This window comes from Salarias fasciatus, chromosome 3 (assembly GCF_902148845.1).
Source record: "Salarias fasciatus chromosome 3, fSalaFa1.1, whole genome shotgun sequence".
Classification (NCBI taxonomy): domain Eukaryota; kingdom Metazoa; phylum Chordata; class Actinopteri; order Blenniiformes; family Blenniidae; genus Salarias; species Salarias fasciatus.
The window spans coordinates 2,211,604-2,234,517 of NC_043747.1; the positions used below are offsets into that span (position 1 = coordinate 2,211,604).

At 46.6% G+C, this 22,914-nt stretch overlaps 1 long non-coding RNA gene across 3 annotated transcripts; it reads left to right on the forward strand.

Annotated features, from left to right (window-relative positions):
* Positions 1-6,150: 6,150 nt before the first annotated feature.
* Positions 6,151-10,949, forward strand: LOC115385855 (uncharacterized). Of its 3 annotated transcripts, none has more exons than XR_003931188.1 (4): positions 6,151-6,268; positions 10,191-10,231; positions 10,537-10,685; positions 10,823-10,949. It is a non-coding gene; the product is annotated as an uncharacterized LOC115385855 (long non-coding RNA). The 3 variants fall into 3 exon arrangements; XR_003931189.1 differs by having other exon boundaries at positions 6,152-6,268; positions 10,547-10,685; XR_003931187.1 differs by lacking the exon at positions 6,151-6,268 and adding an exon at positions 6,857-6,919.
* The last annotated feature ends 11,965 nt before the right edge of the window (positions 10,950-22,914 follow it).

Genomic DNA, 22,914 nt, shown 5'->3' on the forward strand with positions numbered 1-22,914 from the left:
CTGCAGCTTCTGCTTTACTGTCTGGAAACCATACCTCTGTTCTGAGCAGTGCTTTGGCCCGATGTCCTTCATGAGCGAGTTGTATTGCTCGATCCTGCAGGCTGGTTGGAATGACGACCCGAGTGTCTGAGGACAATGTCTGAAGCATCAGTTACTGTGATGTAACTGTGGACATGTTTGAAGAGCTTCAGTGCGTCAGCATGTTGTGATTTCTCTGTTTGATGCCAGGTGTTGTTTCTGATGTGACCTATGACCTTCAGAGTCTCTGTCTTTATCTCTTGAAGTGTCACAGCTTTTGGTGTCGAGTGATTTGAAAAGAAGTTCACATACTCCTCAGCAACTTTGCTTGCATGAGAGCTTTCACTTGTGTGCGATGGCAGTGGATGGTGGGACATAAAGTCAGCTGGATTATCAGAGCCTTTCCTGTATTCCACTCTGAAGTTGTATGGCTGAAGCCTTCGTCCCCATCTTTCGATCCTGGCGGGTGGCTTCGACCTTGGATTGTTCCAGGTGACCTCAAGTGCTTTGTGATCTGTCACTAGTGTGAACGGATGTCCATGGATATACCGGTGAAAGTGTTCACAGCTCCATACGATGGCGAGCGCTTCTTTTTCAGTTTGTGAGTATCTTGTTTCCACATCGCTCAGTGATCTGCTTGCATACGCCATGATATGTGACCAAGTCGAGTGGTTTGTTTCACAATAAATTATAATTACTTCAAATAACACCATAGAAGTACTAAGACTGGAGACTTTTATATTTACAACACCAGCTGGTGCTACCAGCATCCCCAAGGTTATCCTGCATATAAGGAGGCCGCAGATTGGTGGGGCTGATGGACCGGAGACAGAATGATCAAAATAGATTTCCTTTAATTAATGTTGACATTCCATTTTTTAATAAATAGTTTCCCTTTAAAACGTGTACTTCCACTCACACACGCATTCATCCAATTAAAATAAAATTGCAAAATGGAAATAGGCTTGACAACGTACAGCCACTGAATGAAGCCTACTGAAAGCAAAACAGCAGCATCAGGAGGAAGCCCAAATGGCAGCACGGAAACCAGTCACAAGGAAGGAAAAGGCCCGCCTCTGCGACCCTAAAACGTTATAATTAGAAATTAGTTTTAGAGCCTAATTTGATTAGTTAAGATGAAGAGGTATATTGGACTCACCCAGAACCTCCAGGGCAAATCTCACTGGACCTGCAGTAGCAGATGAAATGCCACACGACGCAGGGATCTACACAGCAAACCGTGTTAGATCCCAAAATATCACTGAATTTAGGGTGGAAACGCAGAAACCCATACTCACCAAACAGGTGCGCTGATGCTCGGAAAATAACAGGAAGGAAGGCGCTCAATATTAACGACAGCGGCAGCCTACAAACAATTTCACGACTTATTAAAGTCCTTTGATTTGGCTGCAAGCCTTAGGAAACGCATGATAATTACAGTCTTTTACTCACCCGAGCCGTGGCTTTAACCGCAAACCAACGTGGAAATATGAGCCACTGGTCCATCACAGACAGCCCCGCCAGAAACAGCGCTCAGATCTCCAACCGCAGGAATACAAGACAAGCTAGTTTCAGTCCAGTCTTTAGCTGAAGCAAAGGTTTCCTGGCAGCTTCTGTGCTGCTGCAGAACTGCTTGAACTGACAAACGCCAGAGAGAGAGAGAGAGACGCGCAGGTGAGTCGAGTCTGCAATTAAACTCTGGTGTGGCGCGAGGGGCCGCCCAGCGTGCGTGCACGCAGTGCGCGTGCATGTGATAGTGCATGCCCGTGCACCACTACATATGCTTCATCCCTTTCTCATCTTGTTGACTGAGAATTGCACTCGTCCCACTGCACTAGCATCTACAGTCAGTTCAGTTCATCTTCCTTGGTAAAGGTAGGACATGGTTGTATCACTCGTAAGATTGTCTTTGAGCGCCTTTACTGCAGCTTTATGCTCATCTCCCCACGGCCACGATGCGTCTTTTTTTTCTGAGTTTACGCAGTGGCTCAGAGATGGATGAAACATCTTTCATGAACCTTGAGCAGTACTTGGCCATGCCCAAGAGACTCTTGATGTCAGCGGGTGTCTTTGGGTCAGGAGCGTGCTGAATGGCAGCGACCTTCTTCGGATCCGCTGAGACACCACCTGCAGAGAAGATGAAACCAGAAAACTCCAGTCTTGTTTTACTGAATTCACACTTCTCACGGTTCAGAGTGAGTCCTGTCTCTCTGAGTCTTTTAAACAGGGCTCTGAGGCTGTTGTCGTGTTCCGTTTGGTTTGTGCCATAAACAATGATGTCATCACTGAGATTTTTCACTCCTTTCAGTCCTTGAAGGGTTTGATGGATTACATTTTGGAACACTTCAGCTGCAGAATATATCCAAAACTCAGCCTCTTGTACCGCCGTAGACCAAGGTGGGTGGTGAATGTTATGTACCGGCTGTCGGGGTGCAGCTCCAGCTGGTGATATCCTGCCCTGGGATCCAGTTTTGAGAACACAGTTGAGCCGTTCAACTCGTGTATCACATCATCAGTGGTTGGTGTGATGTGCCGTTCTTTCAGTGGCTGTGTTTGCTTTTCTCATGTCCACACAGATTCTTCCTTTGTCAGGGTCTTTTGGTTTGGGAGGTGTGACAGTGGGTGAGACCCATGGTGTTGGTCTGGTGACCTCTTCAGTGATGCCATCTGCTTCCAGTTTGCGAAGTTCCTCTTCTACTTGTTGACGTAGGTGAAAGGGAACACGCCTGTGAGGCTGACAGGTTGGCTTGATGTCTGTGTTTCTGTGCAGTTTTACCTGGAAGTCTTTGATTTTTCATCCCTTTGAACAGCTCCGGACGACCGTCAACCAGTTCGTCTACTGCCGTGACAATGTGGATTAGTCCCAAGGCCTCAGTTGTTTCATAGCGCAGAATGTTAAATCCATCACCTTAGATTACAAAAACAGCACACGGTGCCTTCTTGTGTTTTTCTAGAGTGTACTGAAATTCACCACACACTTGCAGAGACTCACCCCCAAACTCCACCGGACGCGAATGCGCCGCGTCGCGCTCTTGAAACGTACTGCGCAGCACTTAGATCCCATTCTATTCTATGAGGCAGTTTCCGCTGGACGCGAAAGCGCCGCGTCCCAGAAGTCCCGGCGCACGCCACGGCGCTGGTGTTTCGCTTCAGGTCTATTTTCTGCGCCGCTGCTTCAAAACCTCGTAAATTCACTGTTGTTGAGAAAGCAATAGACAGGAAGTTAAACCAGAACTTTCAAAATAAAACACAAAGCACAACCTCTCGGACGGAAATGTTTTCCTATATGTTGTTATTACGCCGCCTCGGGAGGCACGAGCATCAGGCCAACAGGGTCCCCGAAAGTAGCGAATGTGGAAGTTACTGTTTTTTTATATAGAATAAACCAAATAAAAAACTATTGGATAAGAAAAGCACTCATTTGAGATCAAAACATAAGTCATGTACTCACCCTTGCTAGAAGCATGTAGACCACAGAGCCATGTGGCTGGACGAGCAGAGCGACCTTGCAGAAGCCAGATGAGGTGTGTTTTTTATTTTCTGTTTATATCATGTGTTGTTGTCGTGTGATATTGAGATATGGAAAGCACGAGAGCCTCTCCGAGGAGCACCCCCCCCTCCGGACGGTGCGGCGCCGCGATTCTGGTGTGCTTTGACTTAAGGAGCGAGATGCTGGCGCTCTGCTGCGCGGCACTTTAGCGTCCAGTGGAATTTGGGGTCCGTTGAGCGATATCGGTAGATTTTAGTGTCAGCTGGATTCAGTGTGGGACGTGGCGACACTTTTTTGTAAGTAGCTTCACTTATGCAGTTTGCAGTGGCCCCGGAGTCAGTCAGCACTTGTGTCTGGGTGAACATCATGTTGACATTGGTTTGTGGAAGTTTTGCAGCTTTGGTTGTGTTGATCACGTTCACAGACGCTTCATCGCTGCTGGGTGTGTGTCCTGACTTGTCACCTGTTGCACACTTTTCCAGCTTGACTTGTCTTACGTGTCTGTCTGTAGTTTGTCGCTTTCATTTCGATCTGCATTGTTTTGTAAAGTGATTCAGCTTGCCACAGGCTCTGCACTGTTTGCCTTTAGCTGGGCAGACTTTTTCATGAGGATATTTACCTCCACAGCTTCTGTAACGGTTATTTGGAGGCCTTTTGGGTGTCCAGTTGCTTCGTGGGGGACTTTTGGGTCTTGTCTCGTGGTACAGTTGAGTCACTGTGGCTACACTGCTCGTCTCTATGCCTGTATCTTGCATTTCAGAAAACTCACATGCACGTTTGTGGTTTAATTTAGCATCCAAAGTTAAATCTGGCTCTCTCAAAGCTCTTCTGCACAGTCTTGATGATGAACAGCTTTGTATGATTTGTGATTTTATTTCTGCATTTTGTCAGCAAACTCAGTTTTTGGCCAAAATCCTGAGTCTGGTGTGATAACTGTCCAAGCGTTTGTAATGTGAGGGGGGTGATACACAAGCGTGTATTCCTGAGGAACACCAGCTGAAAGTTAGTCCACTGATGAAGGAGAACTACAGCGTTATTTTTAGAGAGTTTTATTCTCTAATGGTAGTGACCAACCACAAGAAAAACATTAAAATGAAAGAGAAGTCTTTTAAAAGAAGAAGAACTCAAAAAAAAGAGAGGAGAGCACCCTCAAATCTTTTCTACAGAGCCGGGGTGAACCACACGCGCACGGCGCTCTCAGCGTTCACGTTCCTTGAACTTATCTTTCGCCGAGCGTTGACAGAACCTCTCCTCGCGCTCCGTCGCCGGCCGCGCCCCCCTCGGTTCCCCCCTGGCTGCTCCGTCCGATGCAGCTCCTCCGTGGCCAGCCTCCGCTCTTTGAACCGTGGCTCCTGTCTCCGGCGCTCCTCCTTCCGTCCTTCCGTCCTTCCGTCCTCCGCACACTGCCCCGTGCGTCCTCTGTTGTCTCTCTCTCTCCACACCTGTCCGAACCTCCCTTTAAGCTGCGCGCCGCAGCCGAGTTATCCAATCAGGACTTGTAGGGAAGGGGGGTGTGTCCAATCAATTATCTCCAGTCCACAGCATGCATCGCTCCTCCAGTTCAAGTCATGCAAAACATAAAACCAATAAAAAAACAAGATCCCACACAACACTTCATAAAACTCCAAAAATAAGCAAAAAAAGCATGCATATAAAACAAACGCTTGCATCAGTGGGCTGGGGTCTCTCTGACACGTTCACCAGGTGCTTGCGCAGACTTTCTGGACAGATAAACTTCATACTGAACATTTTTCTTGGCTGCAAAATATGCTGAAATGTTTTGCTTTGTATCTGCGTATTTGCCGCCCTCTGCTGCCAAGGTGTAGTGCATGTCATGTACTTTCTCTCCAGCGTAATGCAGTAGCAGTGCTTTTAATCTCACGTCTCCAGTCATGTCCGTTGCTGTAGTGCAGTTTTCAAACCTTTCAGACCAGTCCAGAGGTGAGGCATGTGGTGTTGGGAGAGAGAGAGAGGGAGGACCTGGAGAAGCAATTCTTTGCTCAACCACTTTAGGAATCATGAAAGTTTTATGCTGTGTATTACAGCGCCAGGCTCTCCATCAGCCTCTCGTCCTCCAACCAGTCCAATTTGGAAAGAACTCGATCTTTTGCCACCTTTCCTTTCATGATATCAGGGGTTGATGTTCTGTCTTGTGTAAGTCCTGATCAGGAAACATGAGGTCGTCCCTCTGCATTTTAATCAACATGATCCAAGAGTAATTCCACAGAGCAGGACTATCTCTGCGCTCCCCACACATCTGGGCTGTCATAACGGGGTCATGGCTCAAAACATTTCGGGAGCCACTGAAGTTGGTGGTCTGGAGGTCCCAAGTTCGATTCCCTGTCAGAAAGGAATAGATTTCTTACATGTTAAATCTATTCATCATGAAGTTAGCTCTCTTCAACAGATCAGACCTTTCATTTAGAGGAAAACAAACCAAACAGTAAAAATAAAAACCAGGAGAGGAAGTGAGGGGTTCAGAGAACGCTGGTCAGAACCAAAAAAGGAGCTTTCAGGTGTTCACTTCCCATCTGTGGTGTTTTGTTTGATAAATGAGGAAATGCAAACCCTGAACTGACTGATTTCCATCAGAGAGCAGCTCTGAACTGACAGAAGCTCTTCTGGACTCAGAGCTGCTGATCAAACCAGAGGCCAATTCAGCTGCTTAAACAGTCTAACCTGTTCTGCTCCAGTCCTCTTCCTGCTTCACTCAGACTGATGGAGCTTTCTGAGGTCTGGATCATTTAACTCCTTTCTACTGTGAGTAAAATATTCAGTTTTATTTGTATTTACTGGAACATTCTCTGTGTTCATAACTTCCATTTCTTTTTCTGTGGCTGTTTGTTATGATTCACTCGTTTGTGTGTCAGTAAAGGGGAAGTCTTGAATTCTATTGAATTATTGAAATGTCGGATTCATAGTTCACGTCGTTGGCTTTGGTTTTGTTCAATTTCAGAGTGGTTCGAAAGAAAATTGGCAAAAATTAAAAATTCAATAGTGAAAAAGAAAAAAATATAGGAAAATATAGGAAAAAAAAATATATATGAGTGTGTGTGTGTGTGTGTGTTATATATAATGTATGTATATAATATATACATATATATATATATATATATAATATATTATATATTATAATATATATATATATATACATATTATATACACACACACATTACTAGAGGCCAAACGGCCTTTTGCTGCTCTGCTCTACCTGGAACACAGCAGCAGGAACTGAAGCCGCCCAGCTGAGTTCCTCTTAGAGACATTAGATAACTGTTGCAACAATTAAAGCTCAGGTCCTGAACTCCTCTCTCCTGCTCTTAAAAGCTGCACTATTGTATTGTTTTATGTTGTGTGTCTGCTTCACTCAGACTGACAGAGCCTTCTGAGGTCTGGATTATTATTTCTACTGTAAGTAAAATACGTTTTTTTTGTTTTTTTTAACTTACAATATATTTATATTTATTATAGAGGTGTGCTGATATATTGATAGATTAATCATCATGCGACACAGAAGGATTAAATTACGATTCATAAATGTTCAAAAACAATTGCGTCATCATAAAAGTGTTTCGGAGCCGAGCAGAACACTGGGTGCATCGACACGGCTGTCTGAACGTGTGTCGCTCTACATGAAAATATAAAATAAATCATCCCTGCCTGGAGAGGCCAGCATCGTGTTTTTGACTTACATTAAAGCGATGGTCGCCCTCTAGCGGAATTCTGCGTTCTTAAAGCCGGCGCTTCCACATGACGTACGCCCAGTGTCCCCGGTGTCCCCCCCTCCCCTCTCACCCCCCAACCTGCCACGGTGATTCGCGTTTCCACAGCGCGAACCACCGCTGGAAACGGTTTTCATTCTGTGTGAATAAGGACGCTGGTGGAAAAAAGATGGCCTCTTCCGTAGAGGTAGTTGTTTCCTTTTTTTTTTGCCACAGAAACGCAAACAGCTTATTACAAACGGGAGACAAGGTGCCTGCCAATACAAATCCTCGTTTGCCTTCTCCGCCGGTCACTTTCCCTCTTGGCCAGCAGTCCTTCTGCCGACCGTCCAGGCTTTCTTTGGTGGTAGGATCCACTTCAGGACTCTTTCTCGGCGCGTTTCGTTGGATTCCTGCCATGCCGCTTCCTCATTGCTGTTTCTATGAGACCCTCCCGTCCTCCCCCACAATTCTTGTTGTGACGTAACTTCCTGCGAGGCTGTGCAGAAATGGTCACGTTCTCCAACACGTTTGTCTGACTCAACTTCTCTTTCACGAGGCTATTATACTCAGGCGGCTAAAATGTCGGCCGTTTTCCGACTGGTAGCCATCACCTGTTGTCAAAGAAGAGGTGAGATTCATCAGTGGATTCTCTGCTAGAGTAAAGAAAAACTGAACTTGCTGAGTAAATGTTTGGTTTTGACCCGGCTCGACACCACGTTACACGTGGTTAGCAGTTAGCACGTTACCCCAGTTTCAGCTTCTTTGCACCGGCTCCCTGTTCATTTTAGGATTGATTTTAAGGTCCTTTTGTTTGTTTTTTAAGCTTTAAATGGACTGGCCCTCAATTCATCCCGACTGCCTCCAAATTTACACTCCAGCACTCGCTCCGAGGTCCGAGGGCCAGTCCCAGCTCGTGGAGGGCACAGTGCCTTTGCTGTGGTTGGCCCTAAACTCTGGAACACTTTGCTCCCTCACGTCCGAACGGCCCCCACTGTGGACTGTTTCAAGTCTCGTCTCGGCCCACTTTTATTCTTTGGCTTTTAATGCCGCGTGAGTTGTGTGGTCCTCTGTGTCTTTTAACTTATTTTATCTTAATTATATTTTATTTCAAGTTTTATTTAATGTTTATTTTTTCATTTTATGGTTTTATTGTTTGTATTTGTTTTTATTTTGTTGTTTTTGTGCAGCTGGAGACTTTTGTCTGTTTAAAAATCTGCTTTATAATAAAGGGGATTGGATTGGATTAGCATAGTGCAGCAGAGTGGAAACAGTTTAGGCTTGTTGACTCTGTAAACAAGTAGTTTCAGATTAAATGCATAAACGATAAACAAAGGATGAATTTCATCATCTGCTCCGATCGCAATCGAGCCAACAACGTGGTCAGATGTGCTTCCCTGAGCTCCCAGCTGCTTTTGTGGGTGGTGGGTGGCGGGGGGGGTTCCCTCACCTTCCGGGGGGGGGGGTCTCCCACAGGACATGAGGGTTGGATGACGTGGGAATGTGAATGTGTTTGGGGTAGGGTTGACTTTGTGTGTGTGCGTGTGTGTGTGCATGCGTGTGTGTGTGTGTGTGGTGAGTGTGTCAGAATGTGAGTGTGTTTGGTTTAGGGATGAGTGGTTGTGTGTGTGTGTGTGTGTGGGTGTGTGTGTGTGTGTGTGTGTGTGTGTGTTCTTGTATTTCTATCCTTGTCGGGGCCAAATGTCCCCACAAGGATAGCAAAACGTGGAACGACGTGCCTTGTGGGGACCTTTTTCCGGTCCTAAGTAGGAGAAACAGTGTTTTCTTGACCATGTTGTTGTTACTGAAAAAAGTAAAAGTGCAAAAACATTTCTTTAGGGTTAGGCTTTGTTGTGGTGTGGGTTAGGGTTAGGGTAAGGGTCAGGGTTAGGGGCTAGACATGAATGGGAGTCAATGGAAGGTCCCCACAAGGGTAGAAATACAAGACTGGGCGTGTGTGTGTGTGGTGTGTGTGTGTGTGCGTGTGTGTGTGTGTAAGTGTTGGGTTGGGGTGGGGGGGAGTGAGGTGGGAGAGGACAGGGTGGGAGGGGTGGTTCAGGGGTGGACGGGGGGGGGGGGGGTGATGCCCTGGATCTCGGGGTGCGTGGCGGAGCGCTGGGGGGGGGGGTACTGGCCTGGGGTGGGTAGCCGCCCGTGTGGGCTGGTTCTCCCGGGGGGTCATGGCCCTCCGCCTGGGTGGGGGATCGGCTCCTGGGCTCTTGGGCCTCGGGCTCTCGGCCCTGCCCGCCCCGGGCGTCTGGCGCCCGGGGTGGACCGGCTCCTGCCGGTCGTGGCTCCGGGGGCCCGGGCCCCGGGGCCGCCGGGGTCCCCGGCCGGGGCTTTCCTCTGCCCCGTTTCTGGACTGGAGCGTGGGCGTCTGCCTGGGGGGCGGCTTGGATCCGGGCTCTGTGATGACCGCCGGCTGTCTGGGCTCTGAGGGCCTCTCTGGCCTGCTTCTGGCCTTCTCAGAGGTCAGAGGTCATATGCATGATCACTATCACCATCATATTCACATGATCACGCTGATCTTTAATCACTCTTCACATACTGGGTTACCTTGTCTTCTTGTGGTGGTTAGAATAATGGTGATCTGTAGCAGACCTCTCTTGATGCACGCCCCGAGTTTACTACTAGTTACTACTAGTTACTACTAGTTACTAGTCTGTTCACTACGATGGCTCATCGGGGGGGGGGGGGAAGAAAGGGAAAAAAAATTATAAATGTATGGTTCTGTCAGTTTCTGTGTTGGTTGTCGGCTCTGTTTTGGTGTTGTCTAGATTGGGGTTTGGGATGGTTCTTGGTTGCGTGTGGTGCGTCGACAGCACTGTTTTGCATATGTTGTGAATTTGTACGTAGGTTGTGCCCCCCCCCCATGTTGCATGTTGTTTTTCACGTCTTCCAGATCAGCCTTGTGGATCTTGGACAGAAGTTCTCCTGGTGTGTAAAGTTCTCATGTTTACACTGTTATTTGTGTCTTTCAGGTCAAATGAGAGACGTCTTCAGGACCCCTGACAAGCAGTGGGTAAGACCACAGATCAAGGTTCAACATGACATTCATGCAGCCATGAAGTCAAGTGTCGGGTCTCTCTCAAGCCCCTCCCTCTCAGCGTCCCCCTTTAATGACGCCTCTGTCCTTCGGTCTCATTCACCCCTCTTCCTATCAGTTGTCTTGCAGATCCTGAGAAAGCAACCTCCCTTTCCTTGTCTTCACACTCTCGACCCCCTCTGTCTGCTGAGCAAGACGTCACATTAACAATGTCTGCCCCAAGTGAAACTATCTGTGTGTGTTTAACCTTCAACATTAAATAATATTTCATATCTGTCTAGTCTGATCCAGACAAACGGAAGCAGACCTCTGAGAACCAGGTGGCTCTTCAGGACGGAGGGAAAAAGGATGGAAACCTGGTCCGGGTCGGTGTGATGGTGGCTGACAGCGGCCCTGGAGCCCCCCTGGAGCTCCAGTCTCCGTGATTCAAGTGAGTGTTGAGTCCAGAGCAGATGTTGTCAGGACCTGGTTGGAGACAACAGCCGGTCTGAGTCATGTGATCAGAGTGTGAGAGACCAAGAGTGACCTTGGTTGTGACCTTCAGTGATCTGATGCTCATGTCTGCAGGTTCCTGACACGTCAAGAAAGAACAGCAGACGATCCATGATGGAGCCCGTTCTTCTGTCTTCTGTGTTTGGGGTTGACATTTAACCCAGTAAAGCCGAAAACATTAAATAATTGACAGAAAATTCCATTTATTTGAACTCGGAGCCTTTATTGGTCCCTCTTAACAAATAATAATAAAAAAATTCAATATCATTTTCCATTTATGAGTTTCAATTTGTGTCATATCTGATACACAGTGTCTCAATGCTCAACAACTGTTTTATCCCCGAACAAACAAAAACATGATAAATCACACAAAATTCCAACAAATTTGTCTTTTAAACATACAAAGTGCTTCCATAATACAGTAGTTAGAAATCCACCAATGGAACTGGCTGGTGGAAGCCTGAAAAACATAACGTTTCAGCTATTTTTACTCATTTTGCCATCCACGACCTTTTTACTTTGCATGGTGATGGGCTGGACAACAGTTTCTCTCCTTGTTCAAGCAAAGATGCACTTTGCATTTCTGACAGTGCTCATGGGTAAAGTGGCCTGTGCACTTTTTGCATGTCTGTCGGGTTTCCCATGTTGGAAAATGATCCAGGCCATCCTTTCTCACATCAGGAGGGGGGGGGACCTCAGTGGTTTTCCTCTTTCGGGGAGGGGTTGGTGTTGCTTCTGGAGAGGACATTGGTCTGCAGCACCTTTTGACCTGTCCTGCCCTTGTGAGGGCAGTGCCAACAGAAGCCTGAAACCTGAAAGAGGCAGGGGCTTCTCCCCGGGCTGCAGCTTCTCCACGTCTCTTCTGTAACGGATCCACGCATTGATCACTGCCACTGTCACAGTGTGTCACCAAACATAAACGCACCATCTTCGAACCTCGTAGCGTCCAGTCAAGCCTCTCTTCAGAGTCCTCCGTAACACATTGCACCGACTCGACAGATGGCGGTTCAGCCCGTTTTCTTTTCCACTGATGCATCTTCCTTTTCATGTTACCCCTTGCCGACTGCTTCAGTGTTGTGTCCCTTGATTTGGTTGTGTCTTCTGGGACTTCTGGGCTTTTATCATCATCACTGCTATCGGGGTTTTCCCCAGTCTTTGCAGTAGGAGTCCATTCCTCGTCCTCCACATCATCATCATCATCTTCCTGTAGCTGCTCCATGTCGCTCGAATTCCCATCCATAATCATTTGACAGCATCTTCAACACTGTATTTTTTTTTTTGCCATCTAAAAACACACGTGCACATAAAAAAATATTGTGATTTTATTTGAATTGGTCAGTTTTTAGTGAAAAGCAGGAAGCAAAAGGAAGTTACAAGAAATCACATCATGGCAACACTGAACTAGTCATCAATCATGATAATCTAAAAGGGGTAGGATTAAATAAGTTTAACTTCTTCCTACTCCTTGTCGAGCATGCAGTGTGTAACACACGCAGGGTGTTGATGCAGTCTTCGTTTTCTTTTAATTTTATTATGCATGTGTTGTTTTTGGTGACAGCCTATTTTCCATTTTCTTTTGCATGTTCGAAATAAATTGATTGATTGATTCATTCATAATCCAGCAATTTACATAATTATTTATTTACTCTAAATGTACCAAACTATGTAATTTAAAAATCAAATAGACTGTATGGCTTGATTTTTTATATAATGCATAAAATACAAGAAAATGACAGTTGACTGTTTTGGAGTTTGATGACCTTATGTACCTGCTGTATCAGATTTGATACGCCATTTTCAACACGGTTTTACTAAACATATGTTATGAAATTTTAAATCTTTTCACAGTGCATGAACCCAGTAACTGTTCCTATTGATGTTTCAGGACAAAAATTAATGTTTTTCTTACCTTAACCTTTTCAAACTTGACAAAGTTCTTCTTGAAAACCCCCTGTGTCTAATTCCAACAGATGGATTTCCGGTGACGTCACAGTGTTCCCGCAGTCCTGGACGCTGCCATCTTGTGTGTCAAGCTGGGTTTCGGACTGGTTGCTAATTATCCTGCAAATCTTGAAGCAATGGTTCATACATGTGTTGTGTGGGGATGTACAAACCGCGCTGACCCAGATTCAACGAAGAGACAATATTTTGACATCCCAAAAGTGATATATCACCAAGGAACCGAGGCAGAAAGGCTTTCGACCGAGCGACGTAATGTATGGCTGCCGAGAATCAACAGAAAGGGCTTCGATCCTGACCCAAACAAACGACACTACAGAGTCTGCTCTGAACACTTTATCACAGGTAACTTGATAACTATGTATTTTTGCAGATGTTCAAATCATTGCTGACTTGTAAATTGAGTGTAAAGTCATTTGTTGCAACCTTGGAGCGTCCCAACCTAACGTAAACAGCAATGCTAATGCTAGCAGAGCTATAACATGCTATGGTTGTACAAATCTTTCTCCACACACAGTAGATATAAAATATGTGTATTACATGGTTAATCTTAGCTAATATAGTTTTGTACATTTGGAGAAAACCCCAAAACATACACTAGACACATATGTATATTAGGTGCATATACATGTATGAAATGTTTCAAGATGAATTCATATGTGTTTGAGTTTATTTTGCAGGAAACAAGGCAGATCTTTATGACTGCACACACCCTGACTGGGCTCCATCACAGAAAATGGGACCAGAGCCACCTAAAAGCTGTGCTACTCCAAATTAGTGGGGCAGATAACTGCAATAGTCCTTCACTTGTGGAAACAAGCACCAAAATTGGCACACATGCTCCTTGGGCATTGCTTTTCTGATAAAACCCGTTAGCCACCAAAAATTTCATGATGGCGGCCATTTTTCAAGATGGCCGCCATTTAATATACAGTAACATTGCATTTCGCAATAAAATTGCATAGACCTATCCTATTTGAATGATTTTGGTGTCAAATTGTACATTTATAACTATTTAGAATCCAAATTTGGAGCCATGGAGTTACTCACTGGCTTCCTTGTACCACATATCGGTCCCAGAATCCTAATATTCTGTTAATCAGAGGTCCACCTTAGTATGTGCAGCATCTTTCTGTACAAGGCTTCCAAGCTGGACATGACATGATGCAGTGTGTGCATGGTGGTGGTTGTTGGTGGGCGGGCTGTTAACAGAGCGGATGCCAAAGCACAGCCAGGGCACACTGGTGGCACCACTGCTGTGAAACTCATGGGGTTCAGTATCAGCTGAATAATTTGTTTGGTGTAGCTAAATGGACTCTATGCACAACTTCACCACTTCCTGAACTTCAGGACGCCCCTTGTTTCCTGTATTTCATGATAGGATGAGCTGATTAATGCAGGTGTGTCTGACTTCTGTAACCACAACAGTGATGGTCAGACACACCTGCATTAATCAGCTCGTCCTGTCATGAAAGGTAGGAAGCAAAGGAGCCTCCTGAAGTTCAGGAAGTGGTTGAGTTGTGCATAGAGCCCATATGACTTTAGTGTCCCAAATACTGTCTGACAAGCCCTGCATCAGTTAGCTAGTGTTGATTACATGTACTTTAACATAGATGTTTAGTTAGCCAGCCGTGCCTGAATTGACAGGGTGTGCCGGCGTGGAAGAGCCGAGCCAAGGGTAAGATGAACAGGTGAACTATGTCTGCAAGTCGGAAGACTACAGGACGCTTACCAGAATCTATTGGAAACCTTCAAATCTACATAGTTCACCTGTATGCCCAGCGCCTGGAACAGCTGGGTGTTGATGCACCTGCTGTCAACTCCACAAGACTGAAGGTATGGGATACGACTAGGTCCGGGAAGAAAATATATGACCTACACCTAGCCCGATCGTTCATCCAGTATCATTTAAGTCCTGTGCGATCTGTACACCATCCGGGTAAGTCCATGAACAAGTCATGTTAGCCCCCTTACCCTGGGCGGTTCCAGAAAAGGTTAAAATTGTCAATGAAATAAAAGTTGGAGGCTGAGCAGGAGCGCTGAAGCCAGGTGTGAGGCCGAGCAGTCTGGAGAAGCGTTCAGCGCCCCTGGAGAAGGTCGGCAATGGTCCAGAGATAAAACCGACCTCCCACAGCTCTCCAACAGGTTAAAAAGGTCCTTAAAATCCTGCTTGGTGACCTCCGACTGCCGCCGGGCCGTGTCATTAGTCCCGACGTGGACGATGACCCGGCGGACAGTGGAGGGGAGGGACTGCAGGAGCTCCGGGAGATCGTGTAGGATCGGGGACAGCAGCACCAGGAATACACCGCGTGATGGCGTTAAAAAAGCGAATATTCCTGATGCTGCTGTCCCCAACCAGGAGTGTTGTGGGGCAAAGAGGGGACGGGCGGGGGCGGCTGTGGGGCGACGTCGTGGGTGTCCGGGGCGGCGGTGTCAGCGCCCAGGGCTGGGGAGCGCTCCGCCGGTGCAGCGACGCCGCCGGCAGCAACCTCGCTGCCGGAGCGATGGTCCTGGCCCTGGTTCTGGTTCTCCCCGCGGTGGCTCACGGAATGCCTCCTCACCGCCTCCCTAATCAGCCTCAGGCGGGAAGCGGAGGCCGCGGTCCGGGGCGTTCGCCCCGCTCCGGGACCGGCGGGGAGCGGCCCGGCTCCCTGGCCGCGGCGGGGACATCCTTCTCCGGGACAGCGGCCCGGAGCTCCTTCTCCGAGGCCGAGGTGGAGTTGGCCCGGGCCGCGGCGGGGAGCTCCTTCTCCGAGGCCGAGGAGGAGTGGGCCGCGGTGGAGGGAGCCGTTTCCGGGCCGGGGTGTGGCGATCCAGGGCCGTGCTTAGCGGTGTTTGGTGGCGTGGCTTCCGGGGTGTCGTGGCGTGACCCGCCAGAGGGCGGGAGCAGCAGCGGCCGCAGCAGGCCCCGGACCCTCACCACCCGCGGCTGTCATATTGCGCCAGGGCGTGGAAGCGGTTCGAGAGGGGCAGTGGAGGCAAAGCCGCGGTGGACTTAGGCTTGTGGCCCCGCACCACCACCTCCGCCCAGGAGCGCTGATGGTCCGGTGTTGAGCAGGAGGGAGCCCAGGGAGGAGCGCTGGTGGTCATGAAGGACGTGATGATCATGGATTGTCCTTCGGCCAGCGTCCGGGCCTGCTCCAGCAGATCGTCTTTTTCCCCGAGCTCCTCCGACAGCCGGCGGATGTCCTCCCTCAGGTCGGACGATCCTGTCCGCCTTCACGACCAGGGGGTGCAGGCGAGGTCCGCGGTGCAACGCTGCGGCCATGTTGGGCTGGCGGCACGGCCTCGCACACCGGTACCCAGGGCACAGCCTCAGTCCCTGGTGCCCGGGTTCACTACTGGTGTAACCGTGCCGCTGTCTTGCTGCCTCACCGCTCCTACCGGCTCGCCACTCGTGAGCCGCCGCTCCGCCTCGGATCCCAGCGTCAGTTGCGCGCTGTGTCTCAGTGCCCAGTGTGTCAAAGTGGCCACAGGTTATGTATGGCGATATTTTCAACTATTTTGTGTTGTCTCTTGGCGTGGATGGCTCAGCTATGAGGAATTATAAGAGCACTGAAGCCTATCAATATTTGCACAGCCGTAAAGTCGGCGCTGTTTTCTCACATAAAGAACGGGAATATACATTCCTTGAAGCTAATGTCAGCCCGAGTCAGGCTTGTGCCTCCCCACACATGGCGTGGGTGTTGGTGACAGCTGATGGAGTGGTGGAGACCACGGGATGCTCCTGTGTTGCTGGGTTGGGACGGTCCTGCAGTCACGCTGCAGCCATATTATGGAAGGTATGTTGATTTGAAAAAAGCTTAATCTGATTAATGAATATACGATGTTACAGTTTTTGGACGTTTTCGGGACTTTATATTAATTATCTATGAATGTTATACATAAACACATACAGCGACACACAACAGCTAAAACCATTGACAGCCTGCCCGTTTCATTGTTTATTTTGCTCCAGGAGGCCTGAACTGTGGTGACTGCAAAAATCTTGCTAGTTATTTTTCTGTCAATGTATTGGGTTACATTAGCTCATAAAAAAATGTTTTATTAGTAGAATAGTACAGACACACAAGAACTACATTTCAAGACTGTTTAATTAAATTTTATCTAAACAAGGATTTTATGCTACAGTTGTTCAGTTTAATTCATAACTATTTCCTTTTATGCACTGTTTATTTTGTCCTGGAACAGCTAACTTGGTTTATGCTCTTTTTGCAACAGTAGCAGCTACTGAACTGATGACCTTTTGTGAGTATGTTGTCTAATCTCTGATTGATATCATGGAGTAAGGTAAGTAATGACAGGTAAGTAAGCATGCCATTGTAACGTTCAGACAACAAACTCAATTCCATACTAATCTACAGTTTAAGGTAAGTGTCTGCAAACTATAACTATCTCCCAATAAAGTGAACCTCTATTTGCTTGTATACATAGCTTGTGGTTAACAATTGGTATGTACACTGAACTCACATCACAAATTGGCCTTGATGCCTTTTAAAATGAACCTTTTTTATAGCAATCAAAAAAAATGCCACATCAAGCTGTATACAGGCATCTTAAGTTCATTCAGTCTAATCACTTTTAAGCCTGAAAACTGCATATTAAGGTACAGTATTCCTTTAAAAAAAAAAAACAAATCACGTATTTGACATGAGCACAGTAAAATATGCTTTGCTTGTTAGGTGGAGAATGCAGTGTCCAGTGGCCTCACTGGTAGGGTTGCCAACTCCCAGAGATTGAATAAGGAACGCCTCTCGCGGGCAGCTGAAAAAAACTGCATTTTTGGGGGGTCAAAAACGCATATATAACAGCATTTTGCCACAGTTATACCTATTACAGACTATAAAAACACATTAGGCTACTGCATTACACCTACAGTAGCAAGATTATAATAACTCATGATCAGCTTGATCAGTTTGTGTTTGAGGCCTACAGTGAGACAGTTATCATTCCAGTATCATCATGATGGACAGCAGCTCTCAGCCACTGCACCGGACGGCAGAGCAGCTCAGCAGCCTTCAGAGGAGACTGAGACCCTCAGAGCAGGAAGGAGCTACCACAGGCCTCTCATCCCCACCGCTGTCAGGCTGGACAGTTCTACTGTGTAGAATATGAGCAATAATCTGGACATTCTAATATCCTGCAGCCCCCCTAAAGAAATTCAGCGACACTTTATCACATTCACTCTGCTAAAACATATTGTACATATTATATCATACTGTATAGTTATATCGCATCATATATTGCATATTGTATTGTATATATTGTATATAATATATATATATCCTGTTATTTTTAAGACTCAGGTTGTACATACAGTTAAATCTTTATTGTCTTTAGCTTCTATTGTCAATCCTAGTATGATTTGCACTATCATTTGTTAATTATTGCACATTCATTACTTTTGCACCCCACTGTGGGTTCTATGAGCCGATACACCTGTAAATGTCTCCACTGTGAGATTAATAAAGTCTTCTATTCCTATTCTATTCTATTTATTGCTAAATGTGCAAAATAACATCAAACAGCTGCTGTCTCTTCTGGATTTTAACATGTTCTTTTTTTTATTATTTTCAACTAAAAAGTGCAAAATCAAAGCTGAAAAAGCTTTGAACAAAAAAGCCAACAAGGTTCCGTTTCTAAACTGGAAACACTCCACAGTCTGCAGCAGCAGACACATCAATGAACTAAACATGATATATCCGATATGGAAACGGCACAAACTTACGTGTCTCTGGAAGCCATGCTGCGCTGCTGTAATGTTTTGATTTACTTCTTCCCACGCGCTCTGTGACGAGACTGACTGTTGGCCAATGAGCTGCCGTAGCCTCCGAGGAGCGGTTTTTTTGACCAATGAAATAAGAATGATTCTGTGTGTCAAGCCATCCCTGTCAGCTCATTGGTCACAGAACGTCAGAGAGCCGGTGAACAATTTACCGTAAGTTTTCAAAAAAAGCGCAAGTTCCATTGCTCACGTTTTGACTCTCACAAAATACGGAACAAAGTGCGTTCCTTTTCAGCTCAATACGGAACGCACACTTTTACATCCAAATACGGAACGATTCCGTTTTCAAGGAACGGTTGGCAACTCTACTCACTGGTTTATCCTGCACTGACAAGCAGAGGCAGTGGAATAAAGGGACACAGCGGAACATCGAGCCAAAGCAGGTCAGAGACGTCTCCTTCGCCCACCATAAGCCCTCTGACACCTTTATTGGAGATGCTCAACCCAACAAGGTACGTCTACCCCTACCCTTGTCTGTCACACACAAGAGGAGCTCCAAGAGGCCTTCAGCAGCCACACCCTGCCACCATCCAGTCTCCTCTTCAAGTGTGTGCATGCAGCACCAGCACCAGCACACCCGAAACCCCCATCAGTCCCCCTGTCTCATCAAGACCATGACGGCAATAACAACTGCCCAGCCTGTGGATCATTTATGATCAGTTTGTGGCGATCTGCAGCAAGAAGCTGGAAGCAGCCACTCGAGAGCAGAGCACCTCCCATCTGGCATGACTCCAGGCGGGTGAGGATCACTGCCAGCTCACCCTGACCCCTTTCTGAAGGCTCATGTTTACCCCGCTTTCATGGTAATGCAGCCACCAAACATGGGCTTGAGAAGGAGACTTTGGCTGTCAAGGGGCTGGAGGAGCGTGGACATACTGTCAAGGGACTGTGCTGTGTCCCCAGGAGCCCTGGCTGTCAGCAACTCCAGATGGAGCTCTAGAGTCTGGAGACCTCCTGGAGGTAAAATGCCCCTTCCTCAAGGAAACGAGACTCTTGAGTCCCTTTTTGTGAGCCGCAGGTACGACGTGAAACTGGTGGATGGGATCCCGCTGTCACGCCCCGTGCCCCTCCAGCCTTGTGGGGGCGCTCTGGATGGTTTTGGTTTTGTTTTCCCCATTTTTACATGCCCTGTCTCTCCTGCTTGTCTGTTCCTCATGTTCTCCTGCTGGTCTCCTTCCTCGTTAGCGCCCTAATGTGCCTCACCTGTGTCCACCTTATTTAAAGCCTGTATCCCTCACTTGTCCTTGCCGGTTCGTTGTGTGTGTTGTCCGTGTCCCTGCCCGCACCTCAGCTTGTTTGCGTTCCTGTTAACCTGCTTTTCTGGACAATAAACCAGCTCAACTGTCTCTGACTGCCTGCGCGTGGGTCTCCCTCCTGCACACGTGACCCGCAGCTTCAGGAGAAGGGTTCCCAGGGTTTCTTCTTGCAGGTTCAGCTTGGCATGTTCTGCACGGGGCGGAGGGCATGCAAGCTTCTTATCTGGAGCCCCTCCCAGCAGGCCATTCTCCATCTTCCTTTTGATGAGGATTTCTGTACCAGAACTGTAGCTCGCCTCAAGTATTTTTATTTCAAATATTTCCTCCCTTTGTTGCTGTTGAGCACCAGGAAGGTCGCTTGGTGCTTTGTGAGCGTTATGTATTGTTACAGTTCGTGCTGGTGTATGAAGCTGTGGGCGTGCAGGGTGCGTGTTGATATGAAGTGGTGGGAGGTAAAAAGCAAAAGTACAAGTAACGAGTAAAAAATTCCTTTTCCCCGTACATTTTATGTTGGTCACCTTGTATTTTTTGTTATTAAATTTTAAAGCCTGTATCTGTTCATTTACTGCAGTTCGTTTTTAATGGCTTCAAAGGAAAATCATTTTCAACATATTTATTTACCGTACAAGATGAGGTCTGTGGTTCAGAGTCAGACTGGTTTGTCCTGGTTTAGCCATTGTAAAGTCCTGCTTTAGAGTCGGTGTATTCCTTGTTTAGACATGATTTAAACCTGGGTTGAATTCTAAAATCTTGAAATCTGTGTGAAATAGCTTTTTCCTCGTTAAGTATTTTTGAAAATTGATCCTTTACTTCAGTAGAACTTTTAACCTGATACTTTTAAGTAGGGATGTCCCGATACAGATTTTTTGACTTCCGATCCGATCCGATTTTTTAGTGATGTGTTTTGCCGATACCAACCCGATCCGATCCGATACCTTCATTCACAGAGCATTAAAATAATTCAGCAGTATCAAAATTACAGATAAATTTTATTTTGCTTGATAAAGAACAATGCAACAAAATCTCATAAAAAAAAAATGGTTTCAAACCATGTCTGCAGAATACTTCAACTTCAAAAGTCATAAAACTAAAACCTTCCTTTTACACAAAAATAGATTGTCAGAAATGGAAAAATAAAAACCCAGTAGCTAGCTGAGCTTAATATTCAATGCAAAAATAAAATAGTTTCTCTTTTTTCCAGTGCTGATGCTGAATTTCACTCAAAAGGTTTTACAGTCATAAGAAGAACATAGGGAGCAAAACAAGTGAGAACTCATTTGAGCAGTAACTGTAAACGTCTACACTTTAAAATGTAGTTGTACAAATGCACAGATTCATGCATTAAGAAAAAAAAATTAGCCTTTTTATCCTCTTTAAAAGTGCTGGTGCTCAACTTGCACACAAATACTGAAAAAAAAGTGCAGAATGCAGCGAGTAAAACAATACTTAGAACAAACTGTAAACCCTGTCTTACATTCTGTTAGGGTGAACAGGGCTTAGTTTAGCTGTCTAACCATCAATAATGAGGTGAAAGTTTTTCTTAATGAAGACAAGCTTCTCTGTCAAGTCTGCCGATAAACGGTTTCGCTTCTCATCCAGAACATTTGAAGTAGCACTGAAAAGTCCTCACTGTCCACACTTGTGCAAGGGGCAGAGAGGAACTTGGTGGCAACAGCAGCCAGAGAGGGTTTTTGTGTAGCATGTGCCCTCCAGTATTCCAGTGGACTGACTGACCTGGGGATGGTTTGCTCAGAGAAATAGCTGTGCACTTCAGTGACAACTGAAGATGAAGTGGCACCTCTGGTTTCAACCTCACTTTCTTCCAAAATTTCATCAAACACGCTTCCCAGTTTGTTGCTTCCCTCCTCTGGTCTTGCACGTGGGGCTGGACTCGCTGGCTCACTGCTGACTTTGCAGACCTTCTCCACATTCTCCAGGAGTGAGGCTTTGGCACTTTTCAGGTTGGCTGCACTTGTGAAATACCTAGAAATATTACAAATAATCATTAACTCACACCAATATACCCTTGGTAATTAAATAATTTTGGCAAAACTTGCCTGTCTTGTATCTTGGATCCACCAAAGTGGCGATGTAGTACAGTGGCTCCGTCTCAACATGGGAGAAGCGCCTGTTTACAGCCTCGAGGAGAGTGCTCTTCATGGTTTTGATTCCTGCATCACTTTCGTCTTCTCGAGACAGAACTCGCTTCAGCACTGTGATGGCAGGTATCACATCAGCGCATGTTGCTGTCTCTGCACTCACTGACTTTGTAACCTCATCAAATGGGGCCAGGACAGTTGCAGTCTTCTCTGCTAACATCCACTGGTTTGGAGTAAGAGTAGAGGGTAGGCTGTGCTCGCCTGCATAGACACTGAGGGGACGTTTTTGCTCAAGGAGGCTTTGCAGCATGTACAGAGTGCTGTTCCATCTCACTTGCACATCCTGCTGCAGACGTTTTGTGGGCATTTTAAGGTCAGTCTGAATGTCTTCCAGGCGTGAGTAGGCTAGGGGTGAATGCTTGAAATGACCAACAATTTTCCTGGCAATGACCAAAGTGTCACTCACGCTGCGCTGTGACAGTAAGCCCTCGTGCACGATGAGGTGCAGCGTGTGTGCAACACAGCCCAGGCTTCGCACCCCCATCTCATCCATTGCTTTGCGCATGTTGCTGGCGTTGTCTCTTAAAATCACATGCACTCGTTCTTTCTGTATTTGCCATCCTTTCATCATTTCCTCAATCACCTCTTTCACATGTTCAGCCGTGTGTGAGCCACGGAACTCGTTAGCATGTAGCACAACATTAACGAGGTTAAAAGAGGCGTCAATCCAGTGTGCAGTAAGACTTAACAAAGACATTGGGCACACATCAGCGCTCCAAATGTCTGTTGTAAATGAAATGCTGCTTGCATCAGCTATGAGGGATCGAATGCGTTCACAAACCCTCTCGTGTAGCTCCGGTAATGCCGCATCCGTCAAATAGTGCCGAGATGGGAGTTCGTATCTTGGCTCTACAAAGTTCATCAGGCGACGAAATCCTTGGTTTTCCACCACGGAAAGAGGTTGGTCGTCCAAAGCTATGAATTCGACGATCTTTTGTGTTAATTTCCTGGACTTCTCGCTGTTTCGAGGTAGCTTTTCTCTTCTTTGAAACACCTCCGCCAAAGTTT